At 39.4% G+C, this 20606-nt stretch overlaps 1 protein-coding gene across 1 annotated transcript in view; it reads left to right on the top strand.

The window, feature by feature from the left end:
- LOC102010135 (potassium channel subfamily U member 1) overlaps positions 1–20606 on the top strand; it is a 133212-nt gene that overhangs the window by 77812 nt on the left and 34794 nt on the right. The gene's annotated exons all lie outside the window — the stretch shown is intronic.

Consider the following 20606-nt stretch of genomic DNA (forward strand, 5'->3'; position numbering starts at 1 on the left):
AGGGTCAACAAATCTTCCCTCCAGCTCTATAGTACATTAAAATCTCTACTAACCAAAAAGCCAGATTGGCTTTTTTTTTCTTGTTTTTTGGTACCAGGACTCAAACGCAGGACCTTGTACTTAACAGGCAGGCGTGTATGCCACTGTGCTATGTCCCCAGCCCTAAAAAGCCACCTTGGAAGTGAAAGGTGAGCTCTTAGTTTTCTTACTTAGTTTTGAAATAAAAAGTCAGTCCAAATTTTTATCACTTTAAACTAACTGTAATATATTGTCAATATTTCAGAGCAGTAGGTATAATATACCAGTAAAAAGTAAAATCTTTAATGAATAATTGTGATTGTCTAAAAGAAAATAGTACATTATCAGTAAACCATAACCATTATGGTCTAACATTACATAATGCAATGAATACTTTTTAAAATTTTTGAAGTGATTTTTCAGTATTTAAAGTGCTTGATTGATACAGTCATTGTACATAACAGTGTGTAAGTTCTTCAAAAAATTAAAATAGAATACATGTCATATGGCACAATCTCATTTCTGTGTATTTATCTAAAGGATATTAAAACAATACTTCAAAGAGAGTTCTAAACTTTCATGCTCATTGAAGCATTATTTATAATAGTTAAGATACAGAATTAACCTCAGTGGGTGTCAAAAGATCGAAAGACAAAATGTGATGAGGAACCAGAGTCCAAGAATGGAATATTATTCACTACTCACAAAGAAGGAAATCCTATCATTTGCAACAAAGTAGATGAACAGGGGGACATCATGCAAGTGAAGAAAGCCACACACAGAAAGACAAACACTGCAGATATTACTTATAGGTGGAATTTAAAATAGAACTGAGAAACACACATAGTACGGTAGTAGTTGTCAGGCAATGAGGTGTGGATATTAGTCAGAGCTCATTAAATATACCCTATTATTTCAATTATTTCAGTAATCAGTTTTTATATCATGGAAAGTGAATGAAATTGAGATGAATAAGTTCAGAGCTTTCCAAGGGAATGGATTTTGAAATATGTCTTTTACTTCATCTTATTTGTGATATAATTAACCTGTTTCTTTTAACCCATGAAGAGCCTTGCTTCTGTTTAACTAAGAACTCTGGATCTGTTATACTGTACTATACCTTATACCACAGAGTTTATACTATACCTTACCCACAGGTAGGATGGGCATCAAAAGTCTGAGGCACCAAAATGCCACCCCTTCAGAGCTGCACTTTTTTTTTTTTCGTTTTTTTTTTCTGGTACTGAGAATAGAACTTACAACCCTGTGCTTGCCAGGCAGGCGCTGTGCCACTGAGCTAAATCCCCAGCCCCGCAGCTGCACTTTCTAAAATGTCTGGGACTTGTGCTTTCTTCCCTGCCTTGCTTGCCATTCCAGATTTTTGAAACTAGTTGAGATATTTTGTGAAAACAACTAAGTTGTAGGAAAGGTTGTAAGGAATCTCAATTCAGAGTTAGCCTATTTCCAACAGCTAAATAACTACCGACTAGCATTGGGATCGGCATGGTTTTCCCTTTAAAAACACTTAGTAAATTGATATTTATTGTGTATCTTCTGTGCTAAGTAAGCACTAGGCCAGAAGCTTTTGTAGATATGGAAATCATGTTTCAGCCTCTATGCAATCTAGTCCAATAAACAAGATGAATCCCTACAAAATAAATGAGATGGTGAATAAAGCAGCATTTGTTCAAGTGCTACATTGATGGATGTGGCAAAAGGTCAAAGGAGGCAGAGGCTGGTGCTGGATAGCTTTTCCCAGAAAGCCTCCTGTGGGAAGTGGGATTTGGAGAGGTGGGAGATAGTGGGAACCTGAACTCCTAGCGGCAGCGTGACGTGGACAAGGCGTGGAGAAATGTGCCTCCCATGCACCAGCTAGTCAGCGTCACTAGAGTGTTGTGCGAAGTAACACCTCATATTTCTCAAGAACACATTCTTGGCTATTGGTCGTGTGTGTATGTGTCTGTGTACATTATGTTTATGTTAATGCAAAGTTGTTACAAAAACATGATTCAAATTTGAAAGTTGTTTTGAGGAAATGAAGACAACATATGTAATAACACATAAAGTGGTCCAATCATGTCTGATTTCATGAATTCTTTCTCATGTCTTCTCTATGGTAATGAAGAACCGGCTACCCATGAACAGCCAGGAGCCATGAAAAATTCTTAGATGTAATGAGCCATTCAATTCCCTTGGCTTTTCCCATTATTTTTAATGCAGCCATAAGAGCAAACTAACTCAACTTATTGGTATTCTTTTCACTGTTTTCAATTCCTCAGTTGTCTTTGATAAACAAGGAAATGATATAAAGTGGATATCTAAGCAGAGATTAGGCCAGGTCACTGGTGATCTGCACACCTGGTTATCCACCTTAGATCTGGTTGAGGATCTCTCAATCTGTTTTGAAAGCCCCCAAAGATGTCCAGAACTTAGATCATCTTTGAAACTGGTTTTTTGTTGTTGTTCTGTCATTGTAATTAACCATAGTTACCCACAATTCACAAATATTAAATGAAAAATTCCAGAAATAAAGTTCATAAGTTTTAGATAACTTATTTGAGCAGAATGTTATACTTGTTCTATTTGTTTATCATTTTTAACCTCTATGTTTAATTTATAAATTAAACTTTATCATAGGTATGTATATAAAGAGAAAAAAGAATAGTATGTATAAGATTCCATTTTACCTGTGTTTCCATACATCTATTGGGAGTTTGAACCCATCCCGCATGGATAAGGAAGGACTGCTAGGTACACTTCAATAGATAAGTGCCACTGGAGGCTGAATTTCTGGTTGGCTTGATTTCCAGGGCAAGAGTAAGTCCTGATACCAAATTAGCAAACATACATCTTTGGTAACGATGAGTGTAAAATAGATTGGGTGGCTCAACAGTGACAAGGAGGCATTATTGGAAAAAAATGTAAAACGTGGTGTGTACTATTTATGATTATTTTTGAATTACACTCACATACTCAAACCAGAATATTACTTATAGTTTTGTTGACAATGAGCTCAGTGCTATTAAAGAAGAAATCTTCTGGCCACCGGTGGGTTTTCCCATCAGTTTAAAAGCTGCCAGCTTCTAGTCTTATAGCACTACCGACAGCTCTAACTCACACACAAGTTACAGACCAACATTTCATTGTGTCCTTGATTTCTTTCTTTTCCCACAGACTAAGCAGGGTTATAAATAGTAGTTAGGCTCTCAGACAGGTACACAGAAGACTATTTAACAGATGGAAGTTAAATATATATGTGTTGATGAATGAATAAACAAATACTACCTCTATTCTATTGAAAACTCTATCCTTAAATCAAGGGTTCAGGTGATCTAAGAAAGAGAAGGTAAATATTTCCTATTTCTTTTCAGGAAGATGAAGTTAGACTTGTGCAAAATTTTATGATAAATGCATCTATGCACTCCTGGGACCCCTTGCTTTCATTTTCCATTTCTTTACTATGATCACTCTACTTTGGATGAGCTCAGGAGAATTCTGCACATTTTATGTGTTGGTCAATTATTTACTATTCTGTGCCTGTTTTCTCTTAAAATTTACTTCTCTGGTAAAACTGACTTTACTTAGAAAATAGAAAGAAAAGATTCAGGTACAACTATTTCATAGTATATAGTGGGTGACCAATAGCACCATAACAACCCTGAATCACTAATTCTTTTAGAAATGGTATATAAACTCACATGGATACTGAAAGGTGTCTAACCAGTGAAGCAGGACAGGCAGAAATTTCCAAGCAGTTTGTGATAGACCTGAACCAGGACAGGATACCATTGTTAATATAGCAAGATGTGCCTTGTTTCAGATGTTAATCTTTCCCTAGAGATCCCCCCTCTGGGTCTGTGTAAGTCAACTCTTACAGATCTAAAACTAAATCTAAACCCTTTATCACATGACCTCCCTTCCCCAATGTCTCAGGGACACCGGTGGATGAGATCATGTTCATTATCAACCTCATTTTCATAGTCTTCGTATCCTTTTAGAGCCACCACAGACCATGCATATTATTTTCTCTGTTTCTCACTGCTCAACCCAGCCTCAGTTCCTCAAAGGTCAGGTAGTCCACAATTGCAAGCACAAACCATAGCTCCCAAAGCAGACATGGGCCCCAGATCCTCATCCTCTTTATTCTTTAATCTTCAGTCTCTTTATCAGTGAAATTGAGATAATATTAGAATCTGAACAATTAAAACTTTGTGAGTATTGCATTATAAGAGACAGATTAAGTTCTTCTGTAGTACCTTATACCTAGTCAAACACAGCAGGTGAAAATGGTCCATGTTGCTAAGGATGTTGGAGCATTCTTCATTCTCCCATCATTATCTTTCTGGGGCTTAGATTTCCAAGCTTTTGGAATCAGTCTCAGTCACATTTGTAGGAGGGGCTTATAGTTATAGTTCAAGATGTCTTTGACTTCATTTGGTGTTTACCTCTCCCCAAAGCCTGTTGGCTGGTGGAACATGTGACCATGGGAGAGACTCCTGCTGGGCTGAGGCTTTGGCACATGGCAGTCTTCCTGTGGCTTGCACTCTCCCTCAGAACATTTTGCAGGCAACTCCAGCTCCTTCCTTATCTATTCCTACATGGCTTCCAGAACCACTGAGGTGATGGCAGTGTAGTTTCCTGAGCAAAGTATGAGGACTGCTGGTTACAAGCCCTGCTGATCACAAGCATGTTTGTAAGTGGCGCACTGAGTGCAGGGACATGGGGCCCCCCTCTCTCTCTCTCTCTCTCTCTCTCTCTTTCTCTCTCTCTCTCTCTCTTTCTCTCTCTCTCTCTCTCTCTCTCTCTCTCTCTCTCTCTCCTCTTCCTCCTCTCTCTCTCCCCCCCTCCCTCTAGGATGGAGAAATCCTATGCTTCTGTTCTGCCACCCTACGCCCAACCCTACATAATTTATGCCAGGCGTGACTCTGAGGTATCCGTTCCTGTGACCTCTCACTTTTGTTCCCCTCCACTGCACAAGTGCTGTTCTGTCAGGAAAGGAAGCTAGCTGGTCCTTTCCTCCTTTTCACCTCTGCTCACACACACACTATGAAATCTGTGCCCCATGTGGTCCATCAAGAGAATCACCAGCCTTGGCCTTGGTGATGCCTGAAGACCAGATCTGGGGTCCATCCATGGGCAGAAGGTCAGACATAAATCATCAAACATGATTCTTCTTCATTTTCCAACTCAGGTTTAAGATTTCTACAGAAATCAATCATACCTGGTTATTTGAGCAGTTACTCTACCCCATTTTTTCATATTAAACATTTAAAACTACCTTTCTTCTCGATAAGCGTAGGCTTTTCTAATTATGCATCACATGGCTGTGTCAAAGCATTCTTTGATTCTGTCACTCGTGTACTGACTGAGTGTGACTTTACTGTAGCTCAACGTTTCAAGGCCCCTTCTAGAAATCCACAGCCATCTAGTTTCCATGGCACGGTCAGTGTGTCATCTTGTTTCCTTTGCCAAGAGTCCCCACAGTGCTTCTGCTTCTGGTCCTGTAGTGTCCTATCTGACCTTCTAGGACCAATAGAGATATTTTCCTCCTTTGTGGCTGTTTTGGGTCCACTCGAATCACTCTCAGAAGTATGTGTCTGCCATGAAGTTTAATAAGTATCTTCATCAAGTCTCAATATCTAGACCAAAGAAAACAGACAAAAATGTGTCCATATGTAGATATAAGGATAGAATAGTGCCAGGTAAAGATTTAAACATATACCTGTAGAGATGATATTTTTAATCACAATGGGCCTGAGTTCCAAAGGCAGTTGAGTTTGGGTGACAGAGAATGAATGAATAAAAATTGGGAAAGAATAAGATGTTTTCTTTTAAAATGTGTAACCACTTTTCGTATTCTTATTTTGTATAGGCAGGCGAAAAGATTTCTGAGAAGCAAAGTGTCACAACCCATGCAAAATACACAGCAGTAATCCATTGAACATATATAGAGTTAATTCTTCCGACTAACAAATAATATTTTATTATTGTTGCTTGAAAAAGCAAAGAAAATAGGTTCAGGTTTCATATAAGAATCAGAGCTTTACAGCAGAAAATACAGTATATTTATTCAATTACTCTTCTTTCCCCCACCCATCCAGCTTAGCAAGCTGCAACAAAGGAGGGAGAAAAGCACTTCTTAAACCTCTCTGCAAACCTGTGGACAGGTCTTAAGAAAAATGGATTCAAATTCTCCTAGGAAATTTGAGTATGGAAATTTCCATCGATTTGGCTGGGTAGTAAGATGAGGAAGCAGCCCTCACAACACGGGAATGAAAATTACAGGGGGGTGACTGATCGTTTGCTGAGTGTACAGATTTATTTGCACGAAGTGTCAGTATTTGCATGCTTTTGCTCTTCATCTCAGCTACAGTCTCTAAAAGGAAGCGATGGGAGCTTGTCTGGTAGGTCACAAAGGAGGCCAGCTTGGTAAGACAAGGTAAAGGATATGGAGAGCTTAGTCACTATTTCTAAGTAAAATCTTCTCAAGGACTAGAAACATGATGTGCATAGTTTCTAGGAGGAAAAAAATGTGAAGTAGATAAATATCTTGGACTTTTTGTTTTGTGTTTTTGCCTCTGTGTGATACTGCACCACCATCTTCCTCAGAGGTTCGGTCCCCACTTATTTCATTTCTCTGTCAGCATCTACTACTGGAACATTCATATAGCATCATAACTCTTTTAAAGCCAACTAGCTTTCTTTATAGATCAAGGACTTCAGCTAAGGAATGAAGCATTAAGTGAGGAATTTTAGGTATCAAGCAGAGGGGAGACAGAATTTTTGGTGATATCCAGGAAGGACCTCCTATGTAAATCTAGACCAACTCCTCTGTAAGGCCCACTATATGCCATGATGTGTTGGCTCTTAGGGTTCAGAGAGAGCACTAAAGGAAAAAGCCATCAAGCCCTATTGCTGTGCCGAAAGTCCCAGAAGTGGGTCAGGTGGGGTCCGTTCTCAGCTCTGTGATTTTCATGCAATCTTACCATGGCCATTACTGTTGTGTGGTTCAGATTCCTTCACTGTAAAGTAAATAATGTCAACTTCATAGGGCCAGTGAAGAGGGTGAATGTAAGACTTTTAGTGATGTTCCTAGCATAGAATAAGCACTCCACAAATGTTAACGGTTATCTTTACCTAGACTACAAGATTGTCCCACAAAATAATTGAACTCATGGTCTTGCGGAATCACTGCAAAGCAACTTTCTGCTGAAATAGTATGAATATTCTGTATTTATGCTAACACCAATGGTATGAACAGGAGAGACAGATAACTTAGAGGTATATGTCTTTTTCAATTTAAGTCAGAGAGGTGGCAAACAGCAGCAGAAGTCACCAGTTATAGCAAGAGGGGAGGACCCAGTTCCAGTGTCTCCAAAAAACAGCATGGTGTTTGCCTACTTAGAATGATTTTTTTTTTCTTAACCCTTTCTTGATGCATGAGAATTTAAGAATTCCCAGCATACACAGGGCTCATTCTTGGCTCCTAAAGACCATGCTGGCTTTAAAGTGGAAGTCAAGGGCAGAGCCATTACTGTCCACCTCACCTCAGCTGCTTACCCGATATACTAATGGCTTTCATACAATTATTTACAAATTTTTAAAATATAAATTTACCAAAAACAGGCCAGTTTTGAGACTATAACCATCCCCATATATTTGGGAAACTCTTCCTTGCCAAAGAAATGCTCAGAAAATAACACTGTGAACACACTCTTCTCCCATTTCCTTTTGCCTCCCTGCCCCTATCCTGTTCTTCAGCTGGCTGAGGCCAGAAGAAGGCAGGCACAACTTCCGGGTTGCTTTGCAGCCTCATCTTCAGCACATGCGCAGTGATCAAGACAATAAAATGTTGTTCATTGCCTCTACCCATAACCAATTAGGTCAGCTGTAAATATTGGAATTGCTTAGCAAACATGCTGGAAGATTGTGCTGACTTGTTAATATAAGTGAAAATGTAATTAGATTTATAACACTTTTTTGTCCAAACGATAATTTACAACGACAGAAGGAGAAAAAAAATCTCTTGCAACCTGCTGAAATATCATTATTAAAATGCACACGAAAAGTCAATTATGCCAGAGGGAGGTTTTTAAGAGAAGTGAGTTTTCATACCCTGGGATTACACCACAGGGATTACATATTTCTTATTTATTTATTTTTTTCCCTGAGATCTTTGCTGCTGCCAAATGAAAAGGAACAGATATTTTACTTATTTCCCTCTGAAATATTGCTCCAGATAGTGCTAAGAAGTAAACTAAATCACCTCGCTCCCTGGAAACTCACTTTGTTCTCTTCAAATCCCCAGGAAAAGCCAAGTTGTCACCATTCTTTTTTATTTACAAGCCTGTCTCTCTTTAAGCAACAGTCATATTCCTTAAAATATTGGAAATCAGATATTTTTTTCTAAATGCTCTTCTGTTCTACCCTCTCTGGGAGGAGATTATCACGTAGAAGTCTGAGGGGTGGTCCTTGTGTAAAGACCAGCAGTAGCCCTTCATTTTCACTGTAAAACCTGGGACTTCCTCCACACCCAGATGGTAGTTGGAGCACAGCTCAGCCTCAGTCAAGGAGGGCAGAGAATGAACAAGACACCCGTGTGGCTAGAGGCACAGGTCCCACAAGGGCCTTACCAGGGTGCTCGGTGCCTATGCTCCCAGGGTGCAGGAGCCTCCGTGTGCTTGGTAAGGAGCCGCATTTCCTCCTATTGCACCTCTTATTGCAATTCCAGTCATGGGCTGTGCCAAGAATTGGATTCTGGATCTTGAGCGCGCTACGCAAGTACTTGACCACTGAGTTACATCCACAGGTCTCCCAGTTCCAATCTAGCCCAGCCAGGTTGTAGTCTGTACTTTCTGGCTTCTTTCTAATGAATGCAGGTATTACTATATCCCTCATCTGTGTTTAAGATACCACACAGGGGGAAAAGTAACTGAAAAATAAACCCTAAAGCAGTTTACAGGTTTGAAAGAATCTGCCATTTTCTGTCTCAAACATCCCCTAAAAAGTTCAGTATGGGTAAAGGATGGAAATGTATGATATATATTTGTAGATAAACTATAGCTTGGGAGAAGATTTTTGGTGTGGGCATGTAAGAAACAGCAAAATTAATCATATATATACATCCGTATGATTCACTTTGTGTATCTAAACTTCCTATTTAACAATATATACTTCAGGTATAACAGTGCATACATGCATTACTGATGTCCTAAGATATGGGAAATACCACAGGAGTCAAAAAAGGGGAGTTGGTTTGGATTCAAAATAGTGCCTTAATCTAATCTTGTAATTGAAAATACTGTAAATGGTCTTCCAACAGAAGAACCTTCACTTTTTGTTTATCAGTTAAATGTCATTATTATTATTATTACTTTTATATGTACATTTTATTCTGAAGAAAGAATTTTTATTCTGAAGAACTACTTTTATTCTGAAGAAGAATTTCCTGCTTAAGGTTTAGAGTGTAGCTCAGTGGTGGAGTGCTTCTTTAGCAAGTATGAGGCCCCAGCTTTCATCTCCAGCACTGCAAAAAATATAGCTCATAAAGTAATATTTTATGAAACATATTTTCATACAGAGTAGCTAAATGTGTTCAACTGAAACATTCTGTTTGACTTTACAGTCAGGCAAGCCTGGTGCCCGAGTTTCACACTGTCTGAGAGTAAAGTTGAATATTCTGGAATCTTCCTAAATATCCTTTGTTTCAGCTTTTTCACAGACTAGATATTCAACTGCCAGGGCTAAGGAGAAATTGTCTTCTGTCTTAGACTTCTGCTTTAATCTTTTGAGAATCACTTTTATGGACCCATTTGGAAATTAGTCTTAACGGAGTGAGAGATGGTTCAGAGGTAAAAATAATAATAATAATAATAATAATAATAATAATAATAACAAAACCAATAGACAACAGGAAAAGTTTTTTGTGCGTGGTCTTTCAACAGTAATTCTTAGCATCTCCTGGCCCACAGCAACCCAGACCCTACCCAGAGGGATGGGAGGTCTCAGTAGACGTACATACACATACCTGTACACACACATCAGTGAACCCAGGGAAGTGAGGCGCTTTAGTGGAGCTTTAGGTGCTTTAGGAAGTGAGGCACTCTAGATAGATTCTATTGTTTTCCCTTTTTTACAGCTAATTTATAAAGCTTTAGTTGATTATATTTAAAAAGAGAACAGAAAGGGACCATCCTGGATGACTCTTCCATTCACTTATTTTTGAAAGTTAAAGACCTATTTTGGAAAGCTCCAAGTCTTTAAAGTTATTTGGGATCAGGAAGGAAAACTAAGGAGAAACCTGTGTTTATAATCCAAATAGAGAGACCACCTCTGTCTCCCCTGATTGCATCCCTCCTTCCATGGGATATCAAGGTCTCCCTACCAAGAGTCCTCTTCTTTCTTGGAGCAGGAAAGGCAGGGTAAGGAAAATGGTTCCTAATAAAGCACTCTATTACCACGTTCTCATGTCCACCTCCAGATATGAGGAAAGGCCCACGTTTTCTTCCTCCTCCTCTTTATTCCCTTCCACTCTCCCTCACTGTACTGTTACAGCCACTAAATCTGGTTACAGGAGTTTTTCCAAGCCAAGAAATAATATAAGCCTGGTGTGGTGGCACAAGCCTATAACCCCAGCACTTGGAAGGCTGAGGCAAGAGAATTTGAGGTCAGCCTGGGCTACGTAGTGAGACCCTGTCTGTCAAAACATGAGAGACAGAGAGACAGACAGACAGACAGACAGACAGAGAGAAAGAATAGAGAAGGAATAAAACAGTCATTCCCAAGGAGGGAGGCTGGGCATGTAGGTATGGATGTATGCATTTCAGGAGACAGAATGCTTCTTCAGACTGTATCTCAATTCTTGCTGTAATTCAATCCATAACTGGCTCATTTTCCTTTTGGGAACATGGTACACAGGCAGGAAAAGGCTGACAGGACTAGGAAGTAGAAAGGATACGAGGAAGGCGGAAAAGAAATGGAAAAGAAGGAAAAGTAACAGATGCAAACCAACTTTCTTTGTAACAAGTTAGGGGATAAAATAATAAAATTAAACTTTAGTCAAGTTGTTAATTCCTATCTTATATACTTGAAAACACATGCTAAAGTGGGAAACACACGCACACGCGCACACACACACACACACACACACACACCGTGGCAAACAAAACAATAAAACAACAGTGACCAGTGTTTCTTGTATTTATCCCTAAGAATAGCTTTACTCTCTCTATTGTTTCCATCTTTAACTCTAATCCCAAACCAAGATACCATCTCCTCTTCCAAGACATCTCTATTTCCTAAGGCATTTCATTCCCAACCTGGTCTTCCCACATCCACTCTTGTCCCTTTTTATCTGTCCCTGTATTACAGTTAGAAAAGAAATGACATGAAAAGCTGGCAGTACTGCTTTCCTTCCATTGTTTTAAAAGTGCCTTCACGAATGAGGTCAAATCTTTAACAGTGCCCTTTCTCCTTATGGCCTCTGCCTCTCACAGAAGTCCTCCGACCCCAAATGACCCCATATCCTCTCACTTCTCCACATTGACACTATTGTCTTTTCCTACGTCCAGCCTGTATGTGAACCCAGAATGTGTTTCACCTCCCCTGCTTGCCCAGTGTTCCGGTTCAGATCTAGAATGTCCCTCAGAGCCTCGTGTGATCCTCATGGATCATGGGGACACCACACTCAAGAGTGATCCGGCCGTTGTTGAGTTCAACAGCTGAATGTGCAGGAGGAGGAAGGGCCTGGTAGGAGGTGGCCCCTGGGGGCCTGACTGGAAGGGTGCATGCTTGTCCCTGCCCCTCCCTTCTCTCTGCTTCCTGGCTGTCAGCGGATGAGCACCTGTCCCTTGCCATGCCCTCCTGTAAGTTATTATGAGTGTCAGGTGTTCTGTCCCATGATGGAAAAGTGACTAAACACTAGTACATAAATTCTAACTATATCCTAAAATTATTCCCAAACTCAGCTCTAAAACTGTGTATTACCAAGACACAAAAAGCATTGCATTTAGGAATATCCAAAACAATTCCAGCTGTCATTATAAGAACTCAACTCCTTTGGAGCAATATATATCTCAGGGTTTTTGAAAAGCAAATTTGGAGATTAAATATACACAGTTTAACCAACCGATGCCAAATCAGTTGCCAGTACAACATACTTTTCTAAAATGAAGACAAAAAAATTCTGATATGAAATCACAGGTCAGAAAACCTATAAGGAAAACCAGAACCAGGAACTGGAAATCTAGATGTCCCAGTGTAGACTGTCTTGCACAGCCCTGGGGCCTCTTTGCTCTTGTATTGGCTTTACCTCTACACTGAGGTTTGTTTTACCCCTGTGTAGTGAGAGATGGCTCCACAGACCTAAAGTCATAACTAAAGTCATGGCTTAGCTCATGCTAGGCTTCCCAGCATCCAGGTTTTTCCTTACAGAAAAAGAATATCAGATTGGTCAGCAGGAATCAGGTTTTCCTAACTTGTGCAATCATCTGCAGACAGTATAGTCCGTGAAAATACACTTGATATTGGGGTGGGAGAATGTGACAGTTCTCGGAGAAGAACTGCAAATAGGGACTTGAGAGACGCCCCAAATGATCCATTCCAAATAAATACAAGAACCATATTCATAAGAAATGAGTACTTTGAAACATTAGCATCTCACACAGGACATGTATATATAAATGTGCATATTGTGTGACTATGAGGTACACATGGTGGTTTAGTGGACGCCCATGGTGCTCATTAAACAGCAATTGTAATCTCAAGAAGCATATGTCTAATATGTAAGAAAAGTAAGCCATCAATTAATTGTATAATAAATGTAATAAATCAATGCATCTAATATTTGGTGAGGTCTTTTGCTGTGTATTATGTATTCATGGACACATAAATTGGTGTTATGCGGAGGGATGAGTCAAGTATCAGGCTGAGAGCAGAAAACTACAGAAATTTTCTTTTTCTTGTGTTTCTGAGACAGGGTCTCACGATGCAGTTCAGGCTGTTCTTGAGCTCACTTTGTAGCCCAGGCTGTCCTTGAATTCAAAATGATCCTCCTGCCTCAGCCTCCTGAATGCTGGGATTACAGGTGTGCACAACCCCACCCAGCTGAAAACTGGTGAAATTAACAAGGAACACTTCCTGAAGGAGGCAGATCTTGAGCTGCCTTTGAAATGCCAGATGCTACAACAGCTGTAGTGCTGAGTTCTGCTGGAATAAGAGGGGGAAAAAAAACTAATATAAAGGGAAGCAAGCCTGATTGAAAGGAAATGCAGACTGGCTGTCCCTCAGATGAAATTTACCTGGTAACGGGTAAATCATCAGGACATCACTCAGGTCTCTCTTTCTCTCGGTCTTGTAGAAGCCCCACTGAGAGTGGGCACTGTAAAGATTGGTTTATAGCTTGGGTGTTTGTTATATTTTAATAAGGTTTGGAAACTTAGATGTTATTCAGCTCAGCAGCCAATCAAGTACTTGTGTAAAAGCAAGGCAAATATAACAATAAATGCTAAGCACTCCAGTGTTCAGTGACTTTGGCAGGATGTGCTGCAGGCTTTATGAATGTGTGCGAGTGAATATACATACAGAAGCTTGGGAAAAGGTCATTGGTATTTTTGGAGCAATAAATCAAGTATGGAAAGATTTGCATTCTAGCTGTATAACACAGAGGACTGGATTAGGGGAGAGAATACTTTGAAGTAATATTTCTCTGCTGACTTGTTTTATTAGCTTCCTTTAAACATGTTACATTATTGCTTATAGAATTTCATTTACTCAGATTGGCAGCTTGATAAATACGTCTATTGGCGATGATTTGGATTGCTCTGGGCATTAATATTATTAAAACCTGTCACAAGGAAATGTCTGAAAGATGACTTACTGTAAAGACTGCAGCATGAAATAAATCATCCAGCGGTATTTGTTACCATTTATGGCCTCTTGGAGCTGAGTCAATCCCTTTTTATGTTGCATTATTTTTCAAGTTTTTATAGCTTTACATTATATATTGCTGTCAGAAATGAACAGATGGGGTGTCGAACATGAGCTTTCTGAATAATTCCCACCCTCTAGTTATTGGTATCAAGGACAAGTGCAAAATTGTGTGCTCTCGAGCAAAAAGGAGAGAGAAACAAGAGGAAGCTGCTGTTGAGGAAAGGGATCCCCTTTGTCAGGTGGTCGAGGCCAATTTCACCAGCTGGTTGGAATCCCTTGCTGGCAAACACCCTGTTTGGGTTGCAAGCAAGAGCTGAGGTGGTACCTTTGACTTCGCTGAGCTAACAAATGCAGCTTTTGAATACATTTTCTCTGAGTGCCTCTTGCAGAAACCTTTACCTTTGGAGGTAAACGTGTCATATTGTTCTTTTTCCAAAAAAACTGAGATTAAAAAAAAAAAAAAACAGGAAAAATGAGTAAGACAAGAAGAAACAAAAAATGGATTAATCTTTGGTGATAAATGTGTAAGCATCTTTGTGGGGTGGAGCAGAGGACTCTGGTAGAAGAGGAACTGTTTCCCTAGGTTTTGGAGAACAGTGCAAAGGGAAGACAGGCAACCTTACAGAAGGAGCAGAGTCCTTCTGGGCCTCCTATACACTGAGAACTGTGTACCCTTGAGAGTTTTGAGGTGCCCTGTCGACTGGGCAGCACAGCTGAGTTGTTGACTCAGGAGTCCCTCAGCAGAGTCCTGAGGTTTTGTCACAGTTTAAGAAGGAGAGAAAACTCACCCACAAGATGAATCCAGCCGCCTTGTTAGGAGGAGAGGGGAGGTGTGTGTGTGAACTCTCCTCACTTATCACCTCAGCTGGCTGCCACTTTCACTCTAGCAGCACTGCGAGGTGCCTGCATAGAGCAGAGGGATGAACAATAGACACACAGTCTCGGTGTGGAAAGTTCAAATCCGTTGCGTCCTTTCTTGGAACCTTTAGTGAGTCACTTCATTTCTCCTTATCATAAAATGTGGCTAAGAATTCATTTTTCTTATTTACCTCATGGTGTTGCTGTGAAAAGTCAAATCACGGCACACAAGAAACACACAGAAACACATAGAAACACAAACCCTAAAAATGGCCCCAACATTTGTCAAAGATGAGTATCTGAGCCACATGTTACAGCTGGATTCTTTTCTCTCCTCCTGTGTAGCTGTGTGTGCTCTATCAGTTTTATCTGTTTCTACTATTCCTCTCCTCACCCTTGCACCCCCAGATGCCGAGCCTTTACTGAAGAAGTGATTTGTAGACACTGTTCTCAGCAACTCTCTGCTACAATACCAGATCTATCCTCTCTGACTGCATCTCTGACCCCTTTGTCCTGATTGCTGCTTCTTTGATGTCATCACCAAGAGGACCTTCCATCTGAGTTTGTCTGATACACTTGTGTGACGCTTCCACCTGGTTGCACCTTCAGAAACGTGGATAATCCCCAGTTACATCTGAAACGGACAGGGCTCCAGAGGATTGCTTCATTCTTCACAGAGTTCGCAGCCTTGTACCTTACCTTTGATCTCCTCGTCTAGTGAAACAAAGTTGTCTATCCCTAACACAGGAAGAGTGTACTAAAAGGTGGATTTCATGGAGTGGATGAGTCGGTAAAAGCAATAAATTAGTCATGTATGCAGAACTGCCAGTGGGAAATGCTTCTCCCCACTTCTCTAGCTCTTTGTACATTGTCCCTCTAAAGAGACATTTGCGTAAGTTCCCACTCACCCAAATTTGCACTGCTGAGCTCCATAAGCTGATACCACAATTTTTAACTTTTAAACATCACACATCTACAAAAAATGCATTTCTCTTCTCTTTTGTATCCACCACCCTCCCCACCCTCCCTTCTTTTATTACTTCATTGTCTCTTAAATTTTATTTACTTTTGCTTCCCTAGACTATATTGAAGGAGTCATTCAAATTCTTGGTCTCTTTTGAGTAAGCATCAGGATTTCTGTATTTCCACATAGCAGATCTGTTATCACATCTCATCCAGCTAAACAATCCAAGCACAAGCTCTTCTGTCTCCTAGGCACATAGTGTGGACCTGCCTTCGGTGTTCTCCCTGCCAGGACCGCTCTGGGAAAGCTCTCATGCTCACCCTCATCCCCCTCACCCCATGGCCTGGCCCATATTACAGAAGGGAAGCCTGGCCCAAAGCCTGAAGCCTGGCTGTCTTACTAACTAGCAGGCACGTGTTTCCACTAGTTAAGTCTGTGTCTGTAAAATTAGAGAGGTGATGAATCATAATCATCTGAAGCCCTCTAAGCTTGAAGTTAGCCCTCTAACTTGCATCTGTTCTAGCTGCTATATCCTAAGACAACCTTAGACCAACTGACTTTCCTTGTGATATTCTGCTTTTTCTGGAAGGGCAGGGTTCTGCAGATATCACCAAATATCCTCTGCCAGGTTCACAGGTAATACCTCAAACACAGTTTATTATAAATCTTTCTTCCTCTTCTTTGTTTGAGGGCTCATGGAAAAGTTCTCATATATTCACTATAAAACCATTAAAGTATTCTTTTGTCAGAAAGTTAGGGATGCATGTGTGCAGTATGTTTGGGTTTGTGTGTGTGTGTGATGTGTTGGGTGTAGGTCAAGAAGAGGTGCAAGTTTGACCCAGAGTGACCTGACCCACTAAAGTCTTCTAATAACCTCTAATTACTGTTACCCACCTCTTTATTATTAATCCTGCAATTCCAGCACATAAAATAACTTAATCATTTTTTGGAATTTGCATGACTAATGGAGTGAGTTCTGATAGAATATGGATAAGTTTCATAATTAGGTTTTGCCAGGAACTTGTGCAAACCAGTCTATTTATAATGTGGTCAGCTCTTGATTTTTAATGAGAACACTGAGAGGGACTGAAGCCTCTGGCAGCATTCACTTCATATTTTAATTACCCACAGTAATTCTGACAATTACACGCATGTCATAAATCACATCATAATAACCAATGAAGAAAGTGTATTTAATTACCGAAAGGGGAGTTCTCTGGTTAAACAGGTACCTGAAGTACAGGGATGTGAACCACATTTGAGGACAGAGCTGAGGGAGTCTATGGCACAGAAGAACCCGTCTCTGAAACCCATGTCAGAGTGAATAAGGAATCTCATCAAATTTATGGCTCTAGCTTCAACATGTGAGGAGCTTTGGAGTATAACTCCTGTCCTTACTGAAAACTTAAAAAGAACAGAGAAAGCTTCAAAGACTGAAAATTAAATACTTTTTCTGACCCATCAGAGAATCAAAGTTACAGGCAAAAAAAAAAAAATGTTACCCTAAAGTTAGTCTAGAGCCACAGCTGAGATCTGATTTCTGGGGAGGGAGCCACTGCAGCGGCAAACTGCTAGCGACACTTACAGCGTGATTTTGATTTCCTGGAGGCTGAGTGGGGACTAACAGACAAATGAGAAAGTCACAGGGTTCCAGGATTAGAGATTCTGGATCCCTCCACACTTTGGAGGATTTACCTCTAGAAACTTCACCAGAGTCTCACAACAAAAAGTGGGGGAAAGTCCGCACATAGCCTTTGGAGTATGAGAAGAGTTACCCAGATGTTGTTCTAGTACAACAGCCTTAGCCAGGACAGCTGACACCCCAGGGCCTCCTCTGCCTGGGGTGATGGCACGTCATGCAATCACTGTCTCTCCCCTTCCTGCCTCACCTAAGGTCCAGGAGGTGGGGTTAAGTTACTCTGTGCAGGTCTCAGATTCAACACAAAGGGGAACCAAATGAACTGAGACTTAATCATACCAATATGAAATCTTTCCTTCTATTACTACAAAGAAAGGGCCCTAGTATAAAAAGTGATTATAGTAGAAAGAGTAGCAAGCTACAGTCTATTCAACAAGAGCTCTTAGGAAAATCAAGAGAGGACAGAAGAGTGAAAAACAGGGACACTAGAGGGTCTTGGAGACTCTACTGTAGCAACAACTATCAAATGTAGTACAACTCCTAGCTAGGTTGACATTATGTCTCACACTAAAGACTTGTCATTTTTTTGAGGAAGCTCCACACTGACTTCCACAGTGGCTGCACAAGTCTACTCTCCCCTCAATTGTGGAGAAGCGTTCCTTTTTCCCCACAGCCCCTCCAGCATTTGTTATTGGTTGATTTCTTCATGGTAACCTTTCTTTCAGGACTGAGATGGAACATCAGCATTGTTTTAATTTGTGTTTCTGGAATGACTAGTGTTGTTGAACATTTTTTACATATTTATTTGCCGTTTATATTACTTCATCTGAGAAGTGTGTATTCATATTAGATGCATATTTTTGTACTGGGTCTTTAAATTTGGGGGGGTCTGATGTTTTCAATTCTTTATATATTCTAGTTATTAGTCCTTTGTCTGAGGGCCAACTGGCTAAATTTTTTTTCCCACTCTATGGGTTTTCTCTTCACTCTATTGGTAATTTCTTTTGCTATTCAAAAGCTTTTTAATATAATGAGATCCCAGTTGTTGATTCCTAGTAGTATTTCCAGTACCATCAAAGTTTTATTCACGAAATTTTTTCCTACACCTATGTCTTCTAGAGTTCTGCCTATTCTCCCTTCCAGCAGATTTAGTGTTTCTGTTTCAATATTTAGATCTTTGATCCATTTCAATTTTTGTTTAGGGTATAGTGATAGGGATCAGCCAAGCTTTAGTCTTTGGCATGTGGAAAGTCAGTTTTTCCAGCACTATTTGTTAAAGAGGCTGTCTTTCTTTCAGTGAATGTATTTAGCCCTTTTGTCAAAGACAAGGTGGTTTAGTGTGTTTGGATTTGTTTCTTCATCTTCTAATCTGTTCCATTGATCCCTAGGTCTGGTTTTGTTTGCCAGCACCATGCTGTTTTTATCACAGTAGCTCTGTAGTATAATTTCAAGTCAAGGATTGTTATGCCCCCTTTCTTACCTTTGCTGTCAATAATTGTTTTTGCTATTATAGATCTCTCATGATTCTAAATGAATTTTAGGACTTCCTTTAGAATCATACCTCTAATTCTGTGAGGTATGTTAATGGTATTTTGATTGGGATTGCATTAAATCAGTATAGCAATTTTGGGAGTATGGCCATTTTCACTATGTTGCTTCTTCCTACCCATGAATAAGGGATATATTTCCATTTTCTGAAATCCTCTTCTATCTCTTTTTTTCAGAGTATTATAATTTTCAAAGCATAGGTCTTTTACTTCTTTTGTTAGAAAGAGGTCCCATTTGACCCAGCTATTCCCTTCCTTGGTATCTTCCCAGGAGAAATAAAAACATAATATCTTAGCAATATATGCACATGCATGTTTATAGTAGCTGAGTTTGTAATAGCTAAATCTTGGAAACAACCCAAATGCCCATCAACTGAAGAATGGATAAAAAAGAGATGTTTTTTAATATGATGGAGTACTACTCAGCCATAAAGAAGGATGCGTTTGACACATTTTTAGATAAATGGATGCACCTTGAGGCCATACCCTTAAGTGAAATAAATTAGACATACATGTATAAATATCATATTATCTCCCTGATATGAGAAATTGAAATAGTAAATAAGGGTCAAAATGCACAACAGATATTGTGAAATAAGAAGAAATTGTTCAGAAGGAAAGATGATCTAGGGAAAATGGAAGGGAAAAGGAAGAAAGGGAAAAGAAAAAGAAAATGATAAAAGCAGGATAAAATGGAAACAAAGCTTTATAAATAAGGAGGGAAAGAGGGATTCAGGGAGGGGATTGAGAAAAAAGAGGAATCAAGATATATCATATACACATACAAATTCTCTATGATAAATATGATCATTATGTATGTCTAAGTTGTTCCAATAAATTTAATTTAAAAAATAAAAGTACAATTACTGAGGAAAAATACTTCTAACTTCAGTAATGTCTTAAGTGATGAGACTAATAAGGCATAGGGAATAATAAGCTACTTACACTACACATAAAACAAGTGGACTTAGTTTAGTTAAAAGTACATATTGACAATTCCTAAATTTTTCAAAAAGGGTGTATAAGTAACATGCAAGATAAGACCTAAGATTAAGTCATATAAAAGGCTTAATTAAAAGCACACAAGGCAAGAAAATAGGGTGGAAGGAAGAAACAAAGAACAATCACAACAAATAGAAAATCTACTGCTAACATGATAGATATTAACTACATCAATTATCACTGTCATGTCAATGAGAATGATTTAAATGCAAAAAAAACAAAAAAGAATTATCAGAACAGATAGAAAAACAAAAAGACCCACTTTTAATATGAAGATTTGGAGGGCTTAAAATATAATGATGAAGGAAAGATAAATCATGCTAACACTAATTGAAAGGAAAGCTTGAGTACCTATATTGATTTTAGCCAAATAAATGTAGAACAAAAACTATTGCCATAGATAAAGAAGGGCATTGCATAATGACAAGAAGTTTATTCTCCAATAAGACATAATAACCCTAAACTTGTATGCCCTTCAACAGGGCACCAAAATATATGAAGCAAAACTAAGGAGGCTACAGAGAAATAAACAAATTCGCTAGGAGTAGTGGAGACTTCTGACTTCTCTGTCAGTCATTGGTCAAGCTATAAGACAGTAAAGATAGAATTGATTTGAACAGTATTCTCAGGCCATTTAATCTAATTGTCA

The sequence above is a fragment of the Chinchilla lanigera genome, unplaced genomic scaffold, assembly GCF_000276665.1.
Source record: "Chinchilla lanigera isolate Chin_1 unplaced genomic scaffold, ChiLan1.0 scaffold00062, whole genome shotgun sequence".
Lineage (NCBI taxonomy): Eukaryota > Metazoa > Chordata > Mammalia > Rodentia > Chinchillidae > Chinchilla > Chinchilla lanigera.